Here is a 9870-nt window from a genome sequence, read left to right as displayed (position 1 = left end):
TCTGAGCGGCGGTTGGGCGGGAGCGGGGGTACACTGCGGCTGCCCGAGCTGGCCTGAGGTACTCGTTCCTGCCCTTCCCCCTCGCGGCACGGTGCGAGGGGAGCGTGCGGGCAGCGGCCTGCCCGCCTCCGTGGGGGCAGGCCCGGCGAGGAGTCGGCCTCGCACCACTCTCGTCTGCTGACTGCCCGAGGAGGGAAGGGCCTTGTAGCGGCTCCCTGCGCCGGTTGCAGCGCAGTGGCGGGAGCGGCAGCCCTGCCCGCCATGAGCCTGCGGGCCCGGATAATACCGCGTTGTCGCTTCATAGCCGCATGGCTTCTGGCCATGCATTTGCGCGTACTCGGGGCAGGGAGTTGATGATTAATCTGCAATTCATTGAACACCTGCTTAAAATCACGCCCAGGGTGTGGTTTAACCTTGTCCGAGGTTCAGTACCTCGCGTCTTGCCTTTTTCTCCTATCACTGAGGCACTGGTTCCGTCAGTCCTGCTTCTGCCGGAGTACTGTGGTGATGCGCACGCTCCCTGTTGAAAATCTAGCAGCCAAGAGCATTCTTGGCAGTCGGGTTTGGATGCTTCAGTCTCAAGAAGCTGAGGTGATGCGGAACTCTCGGTCTCAGAGAATATTTCTGTATTAAGAGCCTCAGGCTGAAAGATGCTAGTATTTGTATCCACATTGTCCCCTTTTCCTCGAGCGTGAGCTGCAAGGAGCTAAACGGCAGCGGCATTTAGGTCAGTGCTCTGCTTCAGCTACGTCAAGAAGGCTGTCAGTCAGTGTGGTCCAAGACAGCTGGGTCCCTGGGGCTGGAGGAGGGAATGAGTCAGGAAATTGTTCTAGTGATAGCACCAAAAAAAAAAGCCTTCTCTGTTATTGCCTGCCTCTGCTTTGCTGGCACCTTACTCTTTCATATTGTATGACTTACATTCGTGAAATAATCTGTTAGTGTGGCGGCTTCACTGTAACGTCTGTAACCTCACATTTTACTGTAGCTATTCTTTTAATTTGTATAGCAATATTTTGAAGTTTGAATTAGTGTTTGAAGATATTTTTCTCTATTGGAGGAAATTATTTGCCTTACTGGAGAAAGATTGTAATGAAATTTGGCAATAATTTTATGTGAAGTACTTTTTTGAGCCTGGGCTTGGGTTTTGATTCATTAGTGCTTTCATGGTGGAGGATGTATATTTTTTCAGTGTACTTGCATCAAGAGTGTAAAGCACTTTGGGGTATGTTGAGTAGGAGCAGGAGCTGGCTGTCTCTACAGCCACTGAGACTGGTGTTTCTGCATGTGCACCAAATGCAATGTATTTCATCTCTTGCAGTTGCTCTGTTTAACTGTTAAAACTGGTCAAATAACATAGTCCACTGAAGAATGTTGTTAAGTAGTTTCATTAGGCAGTTGTATGTATGCAGTGATTTTACTTGTGGTATTTTAGAACTCTGAGTAAAGTGGGTTTAGCCCTAGTAATACTTATTTATGGTTAAAATACAGTGTTTGCTTGTGTGCAATTTTTCGCTTGTTTTCCTTGTAGTTTAGGTTTTCACTTTTCCCAGGGGTGTCTAGGGTTCACTGTTTTGGATTGGGCTTCCACCAAGTATAAGCTTTTGTTTCAAGTGTATACTTTGTAACTGGTGATATGGCTAAAGGTGTTTGCCTATGTTTGTGTGTGCTCTAGAATGATTAAGTAGACATTTTTCCTGTTTGTTAGTATGGACTAATGTTGAAAAATTTCTAGTATAGATTCCAGTTCTCTGATCATTTAGAATTCATGACTTGATGCTGTTAAGATTTTTAGAGCTAACATTTAAGCTAACATAATACCTCTCCTCCCTTCTTTTCCTCCCCTGCTCTTTTTGGTAAGTTAACATATTTTGGGGACAGATTTTTTAGCAGGGCCTATAGCAATAAGCCATGGATAATGGTTTTAAGCTAAAACAGGCTAGGTTCAGACTAGATGTAAGAAGAAATGTTTTGCAATGGGAGTGGTGAAACACTGGCACAGGTTGCCCAGGCAAGTTGAAAATGCCTCATCCCTGGAAACATTCAACCTGGTCAAGTTTGAAGATGTCCCTGCTCATTGCAGGGGAGTTAGTCTTAAATGACTTTTAAAGGTCCCTTCCTACCCAAACTATTCTATGATTTCAAGTATTTTCTATATACTGTTAAGTACCACAGTATAATTTTCTGATATCCCTCCTTTTTTCTTTCCTGACATTCGAGTTGAATAAAGGAAAGCTTGGGCCAAAGAAAAATTCCAGACCTGTACTACAGAGCATGTAGTGTAACAGGAAAAAAAAACCACACTCTTTTCATTAGTATGTTCAGATACAGAGGAGAAGAATTAATTATATAGTGGCTTCCCCCAGGGCGAGCTCTAAAATGAGTGTTGCCTAAGCTTTGATACACACTACAACACATACATGCACACACACATAGATGTGTGTATGTGTTGTTGAGATATATATAGAGAGAGATGTTTCCAAAGAGTAATGTATCTGTACCAAGAATCATTATCTGGAAAATAATTATGAATGTTAGGGAAATAATATTCAGGTCATATATTTAGAAGACTGTACTCAGGCTGAGAACATATGCTATTCATGTGTGTCTTCTAAAAATATTTTCACATGCAAATTACACACCCATTGGCTGCTTCCTTCAAACCAGATTGTCTCTGCCTGAAGGTCCCTGAGAAACTGAATATGGAGTGGGAGGTACTGACTGAAAACCTTTGCTCTGAAGGTTTTGTTTCTGAGCTTTTGTTTGCTTGGCTTTCCTTCTCCTTTTTCCAAGAACTAACAAAAGAACATTAAAATTTAAACTTGCAAAGTACCGTTTTGGAAATGTAAGAAGAATGTAGGAACTAGTTGTTTCCCTACTATGGAGTCTGTAGCCTTGCTGGAGTAGGAAGAATTCATTCACTACTCTGAGTTAAAGGCAGACTTATTTTTTTTTCCTGGGTTCTTAGGAGCAGCCCTTATTTTGTCATCCTTAAGAGGAACATGTTCTGTGTTCTGTAGCAAAAAGAGAAACTGATCACTTTAGGCCTGATGCTGTGTTCTCAGAAATTGTTGTAAAGATTTCCAGTTGGGAATTGCAGCTGGCCTTCAAAATATTTCTTAATTTTCATTTTATTATTTGAGTTATTTTAACTTCATGTCCTACAGCCTGTAGACTTCTGACCCCATTCCAGTAGGGAACAATAGCAAAAATGTACTAGCTTTGTGTTTTCAGAAATGAATTATTCTCAGGAATATTTCTATTAGGAAAGTCTCAATGGTAAAATGTCGCTTCAGAAACCCCTGTAAAGATGGGTGATGTTTGATATGATCATGATTGCTGTGTTGTGCACTTGTGTCCTTAAGATTCTTCCAGTAGTTAGATTATATTCCTGTGGCATTGTAGTGTTGCATTGCTTCTCTTAGTGTAAGTCAGCATAAATAGGAAATGTATTTTCACATTGATGAAAGAAATTGAATAGGACCCAGCATGAGATAAGTCAAACAAAATTCATGTCACTGTGTGGGTACAGATCTTGTCTAGCTTGACAAGGACTGCTAGGACTTTAAAACATTATATGAAAATTTGAAGATGTGTTGGTTAAAAGACATAGAAAATAAAAAGTATTAAAAAGTTAAGTGAGCAAATCATAGATAGATAGTATTTGATGCCTTGATACGTTATGTTGGTTTCTGGTCTCATACTGGTTTTAATTGATGTTGCTCTTTAAAGGCAGCTTATATTTGGCTCTTATTTTTGTTTGGTTTTTATACTGGCTTTCTGCTGTTCTTCATGTAAGTCTGAGATTTCTAAGTTTTGGGGGTTTGTTTTTTTTTTTTTTCTTAGTTACAATTATAGTTTTAATTGATTGATTTATGGCAGAATTCAAAGACAGTAAGGTGATTCTTTAGCTTTGAGAGTAGTGATTTTCAGCAATAGCAGTTGAAGGCAGTGTTTTACAGTACTTGTTGGGGTGATATCAAATGTGCTGTTTCTCTTTTGTATTTATAAAAGGGAAATCAACTCTGAGTTACATCCATGCAAGTATACAATATTTGATGCAACACATGACCCTCTTAAAAAAAGGATTTAATTGTTTCATTCTGGTTGTGAAGTGACTTTGAAGACTGGCTGGTTTGTTTTCTTGAAAACAAGCAATAATCAAACATTAATTAAACCCAAACCATTGTGACTTTGGGAAAATGTTTCTAAATATCTTGCCTGCAGACCTTGGTTCAGATGTTAGCAGAACGAAGCATATTAAGTAACACACTCACTGTCCAAGAAATTAACCAGTTCTTGTTAGACTCTATAACTTGCCTCAACATTTTTCATCTGTTTCTGGTGCTTTCAAAAGCAAGGGGTCTCTTCAAGTAAACTGATTTTGTACTGCAAGATGGCAATCCATCCTGAGAAAGAAGGAGCAATGATATATTTAATGGGAAGTTTAAAAGTGACTGTTCACATATTCTTGCTTATCTAGGTAAACTTATATTGACATATTATTACCTATCCATTAGAGATTTTCCCTCCAGTCCTTACTGATACTTTTTCTAAGTTTTATCACTGTTATCCTATGGTCCTTTTCTTATTTAGTCTTGGATTTTTTGCTCTGTACAGTCCCATTTAGGAAAACATCCTGTGTAAGGGTGCTAGTAGTGTTATAGCCACCAACACCACATGTGAGCAGAGGCTTCAGTTGCTAGCATCTCTTTCTAGTAAGTGCTGTATAAATGGAAAGAAAGACTAATTCTTATTCTGAAAATACCTGTCCCATCTCTTTCTTGAATTGCCAAAATATTGCATGCTTCCCTGATTTTTCACACAATTGCATGAGTCTAGATGGTCTGTTCAACTTGATGAGACTAACTCTGTGTGAACTTACACCCTTTGCAAAATCTTTCCTGTTTGAATTATCTTTTGGTGTTTTTTCTTTTTTTTTAATGTCTAAAAATGTGGTATCAGGCTTGGAGTTAATGCATATTTGCGAAGCAGCTGGCAAATCTCTTGGTATGAATTAATTCCTTAGGTGGGGTTAGTCAACTGAAAGAATTAGTCTTTATGAAGTGTAGGGTACAGATATTTTTACACATCAGGGTACAGATATTTTTACACATCAGTTTTTATCTCGTGGTGGTGCTGAAAGGCCACATCATGATTGAATTTTGTTATGTTGGTAAGAATACATGTGGTTCTTCACCATCAAAAAGCAAACATTTTGGGCCTGGAGACCATTATCCTTCTCTAAATAAATAAATGTTTGAGAAAAATCCCTGAACTGTTTGTAGAGTGTTTTTCTCTAATTCAGGTCCTGTGCTGGCAGATTATGTGGGGAGTGGACATGGGGGGATGATGGTGGTGACAAAAAAATTGGTTTTTTCCCTGCAGCCTAAAATATCAATAGTTCAACTTCTAGCTGAAACCTATTACCACCTTTGTTTTGCTGAAGTCAATTTATCACCTCTCATTCTTCTGTGTTGCAACTTACTGACATGTTCAATATGTCTAATTGTATATCCTCTTCCCTGTCAATCTCTCAGCTTTTCTTGAAAATTAGAGATAATATGTTCCAAAGCTGTGATAATGTTCAGTAATTGTTCTAGATAAAGCATAATTTCTACTTTTGATTTTAGGACAGAAGGGAATGGTTAATTGTCTTTTTCAGTCTGATAATACTTTTTCCTTATATTAGGAGTGTTACTAACTAGTTACGTGGGTAATTTTCGTATAACTTGTAGTGTGTTAATGCAGAAGTTCTTGAGGTATGCTGATGCCATGTCATCTGTATACTGATGTTGTTCTCCATATACAGTACGGTATACTTGACACTCAGTTCTTCTTTTCTTTCTTTTTCATTTGTTTGTTTTCTAGTCCAGGTTGTCAGAGAAGTAGCTTTGTACCTTGGCCAAAACTGAAAACCATCTACTTTTTATATGGCAGCAGCACCTAGCAAGGTTTGGGTATACCTGTCTTGGTAAGATATCGTGGGAGCACCTCCTTGCAATTTGTTCCTTCTTTCTTCAGACAAGGTGCCAGGACACTGACTTTTTACGGTGGTGGTCAGGTACTGACCCTCCTGTTTCAACTAGAATGCCAAATACTATATACTACTATGCAAAGTTACCACTAATATGGAAATGCAGTTATTTGTGTTGCAAACAAGTGTTCTTTAGTAAAAATTTACTTCTAAACCCAAAAGCAATATAGTTTGGTGTTAAAAGGGAGCTTAAATATTTAGCAGAATCAACTATTCAGCTTTATTAGCCAGAAAAATATTAAAGTTTCTTGATAAAACTGTAAAAGAAAAGTATCTAAGGTAGAAATTTTGCTGGTGAAAACATTCTGTCAGTCTGGGGAGCTGTCTGATCTCTCATTTTGCTTTCAGAGTTGCTTGCTTGATTCCTGTCTCTTGCTGCTTCCTACCTGCATCTTTCAGCCATGTCCCTTTCATGACCATGTGGTTGGTCCATCTGAGTTTGGACAGCACCTCATCGTGTGACATAACTTCTGCTACATATACATGGTGGGAAAGTCTGCTGAGAGGTCTAAATTTAGTTCTTTGTGTGGATAATAAGAGCAACATTCTTGTAATACCCTGTAGTTTAAGAGCTAGTGTATCAGGTCAAATAAGAACAGGCCCTCTATGCAACCTAGCGTATAGCAGTGGCTATTAATAAATGCTTGGGAAAGGCATGTAAATAATGCCTTGAACTGTAGAATTTGAAAGGTTTTCAGTGTATTTTTTAGAATACTGGTGTTTAAAAATGCCTTTCAGATAACCTTGGTCTTAGGCCTATCAGAACTGCTAAAGTCAATTCCTTTCTATATATCCTACTACTGTTTATTTCTTATTGCTGTAGTTACCACTTAAATCACATTTTTATGGTTTACATAAAGTGTCCACAGTAAACAAAAATAATCGTGAAATCCTAATAAAAGAACAAGTAAATAAAATATTCTGTTCTCTTTCAGTTGTATTAAATAGATTTAATTAATATTAAGGTGTTTTAATATCTGAAGTTGTTTACAATAGGAGGTAAAAAATTATTTGCTGGTTGTACAACAGGGTTTTAAATTCTTCCACAAAAAAGCAGAATGAAAATAGTGGTGGTAATTGCATAAATCAAGGGCTTTTTAAGAGCAGGAGAGGCTGCCTTTTCAGCAAGTAGCTGCAAAAGGGAAGGTAAGCAAAGATACTGCTTTAGTCAGTATCAAGTCTAAATAAAGCTTTTAAAGGAGAAAACAAGATCTTAGCCAGGAAAGCAAGGCAGAACGAGCTGACAGCAGTAGTAACGTGGGAAGTAGGATAATGACTGCAAGCATGAAATTCAGATATAAAAAGGCTGCCACAGAGTAATTTTTGAAGAGGGTGTAATACTGGGCTTTTTAAAATTATTATTATTCTTTTCCATATATATGGAATATATTTTTTCCAATGTATATACTTTCATGTATATACTTTCATATATATACTGTTATGTATGTCATATATATATTGTTAGAATGTGTCCAGAGGAGGCCATGAAGATGACCAGGGGCTGGAACAGAGTCTTCTATGAAGATAGGCTTAAGAGAATTGGACTTGTTCAGCCTGGAAAAGAGAAGGCTCTGGGGAAACCTTAGAGCAGCTTCCAGTGCTTAAAGGGGGCCTACAAGAAACCTGAAGAGGGGCTACTTACAAGGCCTGTAGTAACAGGACAAGAAACAATGTCTTCAGGCTGAAAGAAGGTAGATTTAGATTAGATATTAGGAAAAATACTACTCATTGTGGGGTTGGTGAGACACTGGCACAGGCTGCTCAGAGAAGCTGTGGCTACTACATCCCCGGCAGCATTCAAGGCCAGGCTGGACAAGGTTTGGCGCAACCTGGTGTAGAGGAAGGTGTCCTGTCCACAACAGGGAGTTGGAACTGGATGATCTTTAATGTCCTTTCCAACCCAAACCATTCTATGTTTCTATTATTATTTAGAAGATGAGTTTTTAATCTCTTACTTATTTAGGGCTGCAGAGTTCGTGTATCTCCACAGCATATCTAAAACTCTTACTGTATTTCATGCTTCAGAACAGAAGGACTTTACTGAACTGACATAAAGCAAATTCAAATTTCTTTTATTTGAAAAAAAATAGCACTTGTGGTGCTGAGTAATCACGGTGTCCTGGTTTCAGCAGTAGCAGTCATTTTTTATCCTTGGTAGCTGGTGCAGTGCTGTGTTTTGACTTTCGGGCTGAGAACGGTTGCTGATGCAAGTATGTTTTGAGTTACTGCTCAAATGTTTGGTTTGTCCAAGGCCTTTTCTGAGCCTCATGCTCTGCCAGGGAGGAGGGGAGGCTGCGAGGAAGGAGAAACAGGACACCTGACCCAGGCTAGCCAAAGAGATATTCCATACCATAGCACGTCATGTCCAGGATGTAACCGGGAGAAACCCGAGAAGGGCTGGAGCTCTGGGGGGATGGAGGAGGTATAGGTTGGTGCTCGGTTGGGCAGGGTGGGGTGAGTTATGGGTCGGTGGCTGGTGAGGTGTTGTATTCTCTTCCTTTGTTATTTGCTTTATCATTATTATTTCTAGTAGTAGTAGCAGTAGTGATTTGTGTTATACCGTAGCTATTAAACTGTTCTTATCTCAACCCATGGGGTCTACATTCTTTGGATTCTCCTTCCTAACTCTCCAGGAGTCGGGGGAGCGAGGGGGGGAGTGAGTGCGCAAGCTGTGCAGTTTGGTTTTAAACCACGACACATGGTTTTATAAAACATTTCTGCTATTTCTTCTTTTTACATTTGGATTTTTCACTGTTGTGTGTTTGGGGGGGGTGTTTTGGTTTTTTTCTTCATTTTTGTTTTAATTAGCAGTGCTGTACGTATGAGGTCACTTCTAGGTGCACAAAAGAAAGATGTAAACATCTGAATACAGATCCAAGATAGAGATCCTTATTAGAGCAAAATGGGAAGAACAAAATAAAACCACAGTACTAAAACAGAGATTCCCAGGGTTACTCTGATGAAGTTCAGTCACTGGCATTGATTACTGAAGGACTGTTGGTGCCAGTGGTGTTAATTTCTCTGTTTTTATTGGCATCTATTAGAGCAAGGCCTCTAGCCTACATTCACTGACCTGTTAAACACACCTGAAGCCAGGACCCCACACCTGCTTCACTTGCTGGTTTATCACCTACTTCACTCCATCCTATTCTCTTCTATCAGAATCTACTCTTGTACAGCAGACTCACTTCAAAAATCACTCTCAGAACAGTACCTGCTTGAAAGATGTTGGAAGTGTGATACAGTACTTTTCTAATGTGCTGTGCTTAGGAATAATGTTCAACAAGGAACTGGTCCCACAAACCCGTCTACATATAAGTAATCCTGTCAAAGGCAGTTGAGTGCATTTGATTAAGGATTACAAATGATTAATGGTCTGCAAGGTTAAGAGTACTACCTGTATCATTAATGAGTATTCACATATTAGTGCTGCTTTAAGAGGAGGTTGAACTAGATGACCTCTGAGATGTGTTCCAACTGGAATAATTTCTTTATTATCACACTTGTCTTATTCGGATAGACATTTCATTTATTAAAAATGTATTAATTGAATAAACTAAGCTCTGGCAGGTCATCACAATTATTTTACCTATTGCATCATGTTGTAGCATGGAGTTGCAAATTTGACACAAATTTAATACTTAAAACAGTGAGAGAAATACACCCATGCCCTTTTGTCTAATACTTTGAATTTCTTGTATACAGTTTTGTATCAGATTTAATTCCTTGTAAAAGAATTCCTTCCTAGCACACAGTTGATATGGTTCCAGATCTGGAAGTAGTCCAGAGTTGAGTGCCTGAATATTTGATGGTTTATGTGCAGTTGAACTGTGTGA

General features: G+C 39.0%; 1 long non-coding RNA gene across 1 annotated transcript in view; it reads left to right on the top strand.

Annotated features, from left to right (window-relative positions):
• The first annotated feature begins 4 nt into the window (after positions 1-4).
• Positions 5-9870, top strand: part of LOC115946609 (uncharacterized) — a 36969-nt gene continuing 27103 nt past the window's right edge. The window contains exon 1 of the long non-coding RNA XR_004080659.1: positions 5-58. This is a non-coding gene — a long non-coding RNA (uncharacterized lncRNA). The remainder of the gene's footprint in view (positions 59-9870) is intronic.

This window comes from Melopsittacus undulatus, chromosome 2, assembly GCF_012275295.1.
Source record: "Melopsittacus undulatus isolate bMelUnd1 chromosome 2, bMelUnd1.mat.Z, whole genome shotgun sequence".
NCBI classification, from domain to species: domain Eukaryota; kingdom Metazoa; phylum Chordata; class Aves; order Psittaciformes; family Psittaculidae; genus Melopsittacus; species Melopsittacus undulatus.
This window is presented reverse-complemented; position numbering and strand designations above follow the sequence as displayed.